The sequence below is a fragment of the Petromyzon marinus genome, chromosome 73, assembly GCF_048934315.1.
Source record: "Petromyzon marinus isolate PM22_M1 ecotype Great Lakes invasive population chromosome 73, UKy_Petmar_22M1.pri1.0, whole genome shotgun sequence".
Lineage (NCBI taxonomy): Eukaryota > Metazoa > Chordata > Hyperoartia > Petromyzontiformes > Petromyzontidae > Petromyzon > Petromyzon marinus.
In genome coordinates, this window is record NC_133739.1 from 9,326,579 (window position 1) to 9,338,508 (window position 11,930).

The following is an 11,930-nucleotide window of genomic DNA, read 5'->3' on the forward strand; positions in this document are numbered from 1 at the left end:
TACACAGTGACTATTCTACAGAGAGACTACTCATAGCTACTACTACTACTGCTGTTGTGTGTCACATACTGACTAGTACTGACTTCTTCACAGTGACTATTCTACAGAGTGACTACTCATAGCTACTACTACTACTGTTGTGTGTCACATAGTGACTAGTACTGACTTCTACACAGTGACTACTCTACAGAGTGACTACTCATAGCTACTACTACTTCTGCTGTGACTGAGTGTTGTGTCACATAGTGACTAGTACTGACTTCTACACAGTGACTATTCTACAGAGTGACTACTCATAGCTACTACTACTACTGCTGCTGTGACTAAGTGCTGTGTCACATAGTGACTAGTACTGACTTCTACAGAGTGACTATTCTACAGAGTGACTACTCATAGCTACTACTACTGCTGTTGTGTTTCACATAGTGACTAGTACTGACTTCTACACAGTGACTATTCTACAGAGTGACTACTCATAGCTACTACTACTACTGCTGTTGTGTAATACATAGTGACTAGTAGTGACTTCTACACAGTGACAATTCTACAGAGTGACTACTCAGAGCTACTACTACTGCTGTGTTTCACATAGTGACTAGTACTGACTTCTACAGAGTGACTACTCTACAGAGTGACTACTCATAGCTACTACTACTACTGCTGTGACTAAGTGTTGTGTCACACAGTGACTAGTACTGACTTCTACAGAGTGACTATTCTACAGAGTGACTACTCATTGCTACTACTACTACTGCTGCTGTGACTAAGTGCTGTGTCACATAGTGACTAATACTGACTTCTACACAGTGACTATTCTACAGAGTGACTACTCATAGCTACTACTACTACTGCTGTTGTGTGTCACATAGTGACTAGTACTGACTTCTACACAGTGACTATTCTACAGAGTGACTACTCATAGCTACTACTACTACTGCTGTGACTGAGTGTTGCGTCATAGTGACTAGTACTGACTTCTACACAGTGACTATTCTACAGAGTGACTACTCATAGCTACTACTACTACTGCTGCTGTGTGTCACATAGTGACTAGTACTGACTTCTACACAGTGACTACTCTACAGAGTGACTACTCATAGCTACTACTACTACTGCTGCTTCTGTGTATCACATAGTGACTAGTACTGACTTCTACACAGTGACTATTCTACAGAGTGAATACTCATAGCTACTACTACTACTGCTGTTGTGTATCACATAGTGACTAGTACTGACTTCTACACAGTGACTATTCTACAGAGTGACTACTCATAGCTACTACTACTACTGCTGCTGTGACTGAGTGTTGTGTATCACATAGTGACTAGTACTGACTTCTACAGAGTGACTATTCTACAGAGTGACTACTCATAGCTACTACTGCTGCCTGGACTAAGTGTTGTGTCACATAGTGACTAGTACTGACTTCTACACAGTGATTATTCTACAGAGTGACTACTCATAGCTACTACTACTACTGCTGCTGTCTGTCACACAGTGACTAGTACTGACTTCTACACAGTGACTATTCTACAGAGTGACTACTCATAGCTACTACTACTGCTGTGACTGAGTGTTGCGTCATACTGGCTAGTACTGACTTATACACAGTGACTATTCTACACAGTGACTACTCATAGCTACTACTACTGCTGCTGTTGTGTATCCCATAGTGACTAGTACTGACTTCTACACAGTGACTATTCAACAGAGTGACTACTCATAGCTACTACTACTACTGCTGTTGTGACTGAGTGTTGCGTCATAGTGACTAGTACTGACTTCTACACAGTGACTATTCTACAGAGTGACTACTCATAACTACTACTACTACTGCTGCTGTGACTGAGTGTTGTGTCACATAGTGCCTAGTACTGACTTCTACACAGTGACTATTCTACAGAGTGACTACTCATAGCTACTACTACTACTGCTGCTGTCTGTCACACAGTGACTAGTACTGACTTCTACACAGTGACTATTCTACAGAGTGACTACTCATAGCTACTACTACTACTACTGCTGTGACTGAGCGTTGCGTCATAGTGACTAGTACTGACTGAAACACAGTGACTATTCTACAGAGTGACTACTCATAGCTACTACTACTAATACTGCTGTCTGTCACATAGTGACTAGTACTGACGTCTACACAGTGACTATTCTACAGAGTGACTACTCATAGCTACTACTACTACTACTGCTGTGTTTCACATAGTGACTAGTGCTGACTTCTACACAGTGACTATTCTACAGAGTGACTACTCATAGCTACTACTACTGCTGCTGCTGTGACTGAGTTGTGTCACATAGTGACTAGTACTGACTTCTACACAGTGACTATTCTACAGAGTGACTACTCATAGCTACTACTGCTGTGACTAAGTGTTGTGTCACAGAGTGACTAGTACTGACTTCTACAGACTGACTATTCTACAGAGTGACTACTCATAGCTACTACTACTACTGCTGCTGTGACTGAGTGTTATGTCACATAGTGACTAGTACTGACTTCTACACAGTGACTATTCTACAGAGTGACTACTCATAGCTACTTCTATTGCTGTGACTAAGTGTTGTGTCACATAGTGACTAGTACTGACTTCTAAACAGTGACTATTCTACAGAGTGACTACTCATTGCTACTACTACTACTGCTGTTGTGTATCACGGAGTGACTAGTACTGACTTCTACAGAGTGACTATTCTACAGAGTGACTACTCATATCTACTACTACTACTGCTGCTGTGACTGAGTGTTGTGTCATATAGTGACTAGTACTGACTTCTACACAGTGACTATTCTACAGAGAGACTACTCATAGCTACTACTACTACTGCTGTTGTGTGTCACATAGTGACTAGTACTGACTTCTTCACAGTGACTATTCTACAGAGTGACTACTCATAGCTACTACTACTACTACTGTTGTGTGTCACATAGTGACTAGTACTGACTTCTACACAGTGACTACTCTACAGAGTGACTACTCATAGCTACTACTACTTCTGCTGTGACTGAGTGTTGTGTCACATAGTGACTAGTACTGACTTTTACACAGTGACTATTCTACAGAGTGACTACTCATAGCTACTACTACTACTGCTGCTGTGACTAAGTGCTGTGTCACATAGTGACTAGTACTGACTTCTACAGAGTGACTATTCTACAGAGTGACTACTCATAGCTACTACTACTGCTGTTGTGTTTCACATAGTGACTTGTACTGACTTCTACACAGTGACTATTCTACAGAGTGACTACTCATAGCTACTACTACTACTGCTGTTGTGTAATACATAGTGACTAGTAGTGACTTCTACACAGTGACAATTCTACAGAGTGACAACTCAGAGCTACTACTACTGCTGTGTTTCACATAGTGACTAGTACTGACTTCTACAGAGTGACTACTCTACAGAGTGACTACTCATAGCTACTACTACTACTGCTGTGACTAAGTGTTGTGTCACACAGTGACTAGTACTGACTTCTACACAGTGACTATTCTACAGAGTGACTACTCATAGCTACTACTACTACTGCTGCTGTGACTGAATGTTGTGTCACATAGTGACTAGTACTGACTTCTACACAGTGACTATTCTACAGAGTGACTACTCATAGCTACTACTAGTACTACTGCTGTTGTGTGTCACATAGTGACTAGTACTGACTTCTACACAGTGACTATTCTACAGAGTGACTACTCATAGCTACTACTACTACTGCTGTGTGTCACATAGTGACTAGTACTGACTTCTACACAGTGACTATTCTACAGAGTGACTACTCATAGCTACTACTACAGCTGCTGTGACTAAGTGTTGTGTCACAGAGTGACTAGTACTGACTTCTACAGACTGACTATTCTACAGAGTGACTACTCATAGCTACTACTACTACTGCTGCTGTGACTGAGTGTTATGTCACATAGTGACTAGTACTGACTTCTACACAGTGACTATTCTACAGAGTGACTACTCATAGCTACTTCTATTGCTGTGACTAAGTGTTGTGTCACATAGTGACTAGTACTGACTTCTAAACAGTGACTATTCTACAGAGTGACTACTCATTGCTACTACTACTACTGCTGTTGTGTATCACGGAGTGACTAGTACTGACTTCTACAGAGTGACTATTCTACAGAGTGACTACTCATAGCTACTACTACTACTGCTGCTGTGACTGAGTGTTGTGTCATATAGTGACTAGTACTGACTTGTACACAGTGACTATTCTACAGAGTGACTACTCATAGCTACTACTATTACTGCTGTGACAGAGTGTTGTGTGACATAGTGACTAGTACTGACTTCTACACAGTGACTATTCTACAGAGAGACTACTCATAGCTACTACTACTACTGCTGTTGTGTGTCACATAGTGACTAGTACTGACTTCTTCACAGTGACTATTCTACAGAGTGACTACTCATAGCTACTACTACTACTACTGTTGTGTGTCACATAGTGACTAGTACTGACTTCTACACAGTGACTACTCTACAGAGTGACTACTCATAGCTACTACTACTTCTGCTGTGACTGAGTGTTGTGTCACATAGTGACTAGTACTGACTTTTACACAGTGACTATTCTACAGAGTGACTACTCATAGCTACTACTACTACTGCTGCTGTGACTAAGTGCTGTGTCACATAGTGACTAGTACTGACTTCTACAGAGTGACTATTCTACAGAGTGACTACTCATAGCTACTACTACTGCTGTTGTGTTTCACATAGTGACTTGTACTGACTTCTACACAGTGACTATTCTACAGAGTGACTACTCATAGCTACTACTACTACTGCTGTTGTGTAATACATAGTGACTAGTAGTGACTTCTACACAGTGACAATTCTACAGAGTGACTACTCAGAGCTACTACTACTGCTGTGTTTCACATAGTGACTAGTACTGACTTCTACAGAGTGACTACTCTACAGAGTGACTACTCATAGCTACTACTACTACTGCTGTGACTAAGTGTTGTGTCACACAGTGACTAGTACTGACTTCTACACAGTGACTATTCTACAGAGTGACTACTCATAGCTACTACTACTACTGCTGCTGTGACTGAATGTTGTGTCACATAGTGACTAGTACTGACTTCTACACAGTGACTATTCTACAGAGTGACTACTCATAGCTACTACTAGTACTACTGCTGTTGTGTGTCACATAGTGACTAGTACTGACTTCTACACAGTGACTATTCTACAGAGTGACTACTCATAGCTACTACTACAACTGCTGCTGTGACTAAGTGTTGTGTCACATAGTGACTAGTACTGACTTCTACAGAGTGACTATTCTACAGAGTGACTACTCATAGCTACTACTACTACTGCTGCTGTGACTAAGTGTTGTGTCACATAGTGATTAGTACTGACTTCCACACAGTGTCTATTCAACAGAGTGACTACTCATAGCTACTACTACTACTGCTGCTGTGACTGAGTGTTGTGTCACAGAGTGACCAGTACTGACTTCTACACAGTGACTAATCTACAGAGTGGCTATTCTACAGAGTGACTACTCTACAAAGTGACTAGTCTACAGAGTGACTATTCTACAGAGTGACTACTCATAGCTACTACTACTACTGCTGTGTTTCACATAGTGACTAGTACTGACTTCTACACAGTGACTATTATACAGAGTGACTACTCATAGCTACTACTACTGCTGTGACTGAGTTGTGTCACATAGTGACTAGTACTGACTTCTACACAGTGACTATTCTACAGAGTGACTACTCATAGCTACTACTACTGCTGTTGTGTGTCACATAGTGACTAGTACTGACTTCTACACAGTGACTATTCTACAGAGTGACTACTCATAGCTACTACTACTACTGCTGTGTGTCACATAGTGACTAGTACTGACTTCTACACAGTGACTATTCTACAGAGTGACTACTCATAGCTACTACTACAGCTGCTGTGACTAAGTGTTGTGTCACATAGTGACTAGTACTGACTTCTACACAGTGACTATTCTACAGAGTGACTACTCATAGCTACTACTACTGCTGCTGTGACTGAGTGTTGTGTCACATAGTGACTAGTACTGACTTCTACAGAGTGACTATTCTACAGAGTGACTACTCATAGCTACTACTCCTACTGCTGCTGTGTCACATAGTGACTAGTACTGACTTCTACAGAATGACTATTCTACAGAGTGACTACTCATAGCTACTACTACTACTGTTGTGACTAAGTGTTGTGTATCCCATAGCGACTAGTACTGACTTCTATACATTGACTATTCTACAGAGTAACTACTTATAGCTACTACTACTACTGCTGCTGTGACTGAGTGTTGTGTCACATAGTGACTAGTACTGACTTCTACACAGTGACTATTCTACAGAGTGACTACTCATAGCTACTACTACTACTGCTGCTGTGACTGAGTGTTGTGTCACATAGTGACTAGTACTGACTTCTACACAGTGACTATTCTACAGAGTGACTACTCATAGCTACTACTACTGCTGTTGTGTGTCACATAGTGACTAGTACTGACTTCTACACAGTGACTATTCTACAGAGTGACTACTCATAGCTACTACTACTGCTGCTGTTGTGTATCACATAGTGACTAGTACTGACTTCTACACAGTGACTATTATACAGAGTGACTACTCATAGCTACTACTACTACTACTGCTGCTGTGGCTAAGTGTTGCGTCATAGTGACTAGTACTGACTTCTACACAGTGATTATTCTACAGAGTGACTACTGATAGCTACTACTACTACTGCTGCTGTGACTGAGTGTTGTGTCACATAGTGACTAGTACTGACTTCTACAGAGTGACTATTCTACAGAGTGACTACTCATAGCTACTACTACTGCTGCTGTGACTGAGTGTTGTGTCACATAGTGACTAGTACTGACTTCTACACAGTGACTATTCTACACAGTGACTACTCATAGCTACTACTACTGCTGCTGTGACTGAGTGTTGTGTGACATAGTGACTAGTACTGACTTCTACACATTGACTATTCTACAGAGTGACTACTCATAGCTACTACTACTGCTGTTGTGTAATACATAGTGACTAGTAGTAACTTCTACACAGTGACTATTCTACAGAGTGACTACTCATAGCTACTACTACTGCTGTGTTTCACATAGTGACTAGTACTGACTTCTACAGAGTGACTACTCTACAGAGTGACTACTCATAGCTACTACTACTACTGCTGTGACTAAGTGTTGTGTCACATAGTGACTAGTACTGACTTCTACACAGTGACTATTCTACAGAGTGACTACTCATAGCTACTACTACTACTGCTGCTGTGACTGAATGTTGTGTCACATAGTGACTAGTACTGAATTCTACACAGTGACTATTCTACAGAGTGACTACTCATAGCTACTACTACTACTGCTGCTGTTGTGTATCACATAGTGACTAGTACTGACTTCTACACAGTGACTATTCTACAGAGTGACTACTCATAGCTAATACTACTACTGCTGCAGTGACTAAGTGTTGTGTCACATAGTGACTAGTACTGACTTCTACACAGTGACTATTCTACAGAGTGACTACTCATAGCTACTACTACCACTGCTGCTGTGACTGAGTATTGTGTCACATAGTGACTAGTACTGACTTCTACAGAGTGACTATTCTACAGAGTGACAACTCATAGCTACTACTGCTACTACTGCTGTTGTGTATCACATAGTGACTAGTACTGACTTCTACACAGTGACTATTCTACAGAGTGACTACTCATAGCTACTACTACTTCTACTGCTGTGACTAAGTGTTGTGTCACATAGTGACTAGTACTGACTTCTACACAGTGATTATTCTACAGAGTGACTACTGATAGCTACTACTACTACTGCTGCTGTGACTGAGTGTTGTGTCACATAGTGACTAGTACTGACTTCTACAGAGTGACTATTCTACAGAGTGACTACTCATAGCTACTACTACTGCTGCTGTGACTGAGTGTTGTGTCACATAGTGACTAGTACTGACTTCTACACAGTGACTATTCTACACAGTGACTACTCATAGCTACTACTACTGCTGCTGTGACTGAGTGTTGTGTGACATAGTGACTAATACTGACTTCTACACATTGACTATTCTACAGAGTGACTACTCATAGCTACTACTACTGCTGTTGTGTTTCACATAGTGACTAGTACTGACTTCTACACAGTGACTATTCTACAGAGTGACTACTCATAGCTACTACTACTACTACTGCTGTTGTGTAATACATAGTGACTAGTAGTGACTTCTACACAGTGACTATTCTACAGAGTGACTACTCATAGCTACTAATACTGCTGTGTTTCACATAGTGACTAGTACTGACTTCTACAGAGTGACTACTCTACAGAGTGACTACTCATAGCTACTACTACTACTGCTGCTGTGACTAAGTGCTGTGTCACATAGTGACTAGTACTGACTTCTACACAGTGACTATTCTACAGAGTGACTACTCATAGCTACTACTACTACTGCTGCTGTGACTGAATGTTGTGTCACATAGTGACTAGTACTGAATTCTACACAGTGACTATTCTACAGAGTGACTACTCATAGCTACTACTACTGCTGTGTTTCACATAGTGACTAGTACTGACTTCTACAGAGTGACTACTCTACAGAGTGACTACTCATAGCTAATACTACTACTGCTGCAGTGACTAAGTGTTGTGTCACATAGTGACTAGTACTGACTTCTACACAGTGACTATTCTACAGAGTGACTACTCATAGCTACTACTACCACTGCTGCTGTGACTAAGTGTTGTGTCACATAGTGACTAGTACTGACTTCCACACAGTGTCTATTCAACAGAGTGACTACTCATAGCTACTACTACTACTGCTGCTGTGACTGAGTGTTGTGTCACAGAGTGACCAGTACTGACTTCTACACAGTGACTAATCTACAGAGTGACTATTCTACAGAGTGACTACTCTACAAAGTGACTAGTCTACAGAGTGACTATTCTACAGAGTGACTACTCATAGCTACTACTACTACTGCTGTGTTTCACATAGTGACTAGTACTGACTTCTACACAGTGACTATTATACAGAGTGACTACTCATAGCTACTACTACTGCTGTGACTGAGTTGTGTCACATAGTGACTAGTACTGACTTCTACACAGTGACTATTCTACAGAGTGACTACTCATAGCTACTACTACTACTGCTGTGTGTCACATAGTGACTAGTACTGACTTCTACACAGTGACTATTCTACAGAGTGACTACTCATAGCTACTACTACAGCTGCTGTGACTAAGTGTTGTGTCACATAGTGACTAGTACTGACTTCTACACAGTGACTATTCTACAGAGTGACTACTCATAGCTACTACTACTGCTGCTGTGACTGAGTGTTGTGTCACATAGTGACTACTACTGACTTCTACAGAGTGACTATTCTACAGAGTGACTACTCATAGCTACTACTCCTACTGCTGCTGTGTCACATAGTGACTAGTACTGACTTCTACAGAATGACTATTCTACAGAGTGACTACTCATAGCTACTACTACTACTGTTGTGACTAAGTGTTGTGTATCCCATAGCGACTAGTACTGACTTCTATACATTGACTATTCTACAGAGTAACTACTTATAGCTACTACTACTACTGCTGCTGTGACTGAGTGTTGTGTCACATAGTGACTAGTACTGACTTCTACACAGTGACTATTCTACAGAGTGACTACTCATAGCTACTACTACTACTGCTGCTGTGACTGAGTGTTGTGTCACATAGTGACTAGTACTGACTTCTACACAGTGACTATTCTACAGAGTGACTACTCATAGCTACTACTACTGCTGTTGTGTGTCACATAGTGACTAGTACTGACTTCTACACAGTGACTATTCTACAGAGTGACTACTCATAGCTACTACTACTGCTGCTGTTGTGTATTACATAGTGACTAGTACTGACTTCTACACAGTGACTATTATACAGAGTGACTACTCTTAGCTACTACTACTACTGCTGTGACTAAGTGTTGTGTCACATAGTGACTAGTACTGACTTCTACACAGTGACTATTCTACAGAGTGACTACTCATAGCTTCTACTACTACTACTGCTGCTGTGGCTAAGTGTTGCGTCATAGTGACTAGTACTGACTTCTACACAGTGATTATTCTACAGAGTGACTACTGATAGCTACTACTACTACTGCTGCTGTGACTGAGTGTTGTGTCACATAGTGACTAGTACTGACTTCTACAGAGTGACTATTCTACAGAGTGACTACTCATAGCTACTACTACTGCTGCTGTGACTGAGTGTTGTGTCACATAGTGACTAGTACTGACTTCTACACAGTGACTATTCTACACAGTGACTACTCATAGCTACTACTACTGCTGCTGTGACTGAGTGTTGTGTGACATAGTGACTAGTACTGACTTCTACACATTGACTATTCTACAGAGTGACTACTCATAGCTACTACTACTGCTGTTGTGTTTCACATAGTGACTAGTACTGACTTCTACACAGTGACTATTCTACAGAGTGACTACTCATAGCTACTACTACTACTACTGCTGTTGTGTAATACATAGTGACTAGTAGTGACTTCTACACAGTGACTATTCTACAGAGTGACTACTCATAGCTACTACTACTGCTGTGTTTCACATAGTGACTAGTACTGACTTCTACAGAGTGACTACTCTACAGAGTGACTACTCATAGCTACTACTACTACTGCTGTGACTAAGTGTTGTGTCACATAGTGACTAGTACTGACTTCTACACAGTGACTATTCTACAGAGTGACTACTCATAGCTACTACTACTACTGCTGCTGTGACTGAATGTTGTGTCACATAGTGACTAGTACTGAATTCTACACAGTGACTATTCTACAGAGTGACTACTCATAGCTACTACTACTACTGCTGCTGTTGTGTATCACATAGTGACTAGTACTGACTTCTATACATTGACTATTCTACAGAGTGACTACTCATAGCTAATACTACTACTGCTGCAGTGACTAAGTGTTGTGTCACATAGTGACTAGTACTGACTTCTACACAGTGACTATTCTACAGAGTGACTACTCATAGCTACTACTACCACTGCTGCTGTGACTGAGTGTTGTGTCACATAGTGACTAGTACTGACTTCTACAGAGTGACTATTCTACAGAGTGACAACTCATAGCTACTACTGCTACTACTGCTGTTGTGTATCACATAGTGACTAGTACTGACTTCTACACAGTGACTATTCTACAGAGTGACTACTCATAGCTACTACTACTTCTACTGCTGTGACTAAGTGTTGTGTCACATAGTGACTAGTACTGACTTCTACACAGTGACTATTCTACAGAGTGACTACTCATAGCTACTACTACTACTACTGCTGCTGTGGCTAAGTGTTGCGTCATAGTGACTAGTACTGACTTCTACACAGTGATTATTCTACAGAGTGACTACTGATAGCTACTACTACTACTGCTGCTGTGACTGAGTGTTGTGTCACATAGTGACCAGTACTGACTTCTACAGAGTGACTATTCTACAGAGTGACTACTCATAGCTACTACAACTGCTGCTGTGACTGAGTGTTGTGTCACATAGTGACTAGTACTGACTTCTACACAGTGACTATTCTACACAGTGACTACTCATAGCTACTACTACTGCTGCTGTGACTGAGTGTTGTGTGACATAGTGACTAGTACTGACTTCTACACATTGACTATTCTACAGAGTGACTACTCATAGCTACTACTACTGCTGTTGTGTTTCACATAGTGACTAGTACTGACTTCTACACAGTGACTATTCTACAGAGTGACTACTCATAGCTACTACTACTACTACTGCTGTTGTGTAATACATAGTGACTA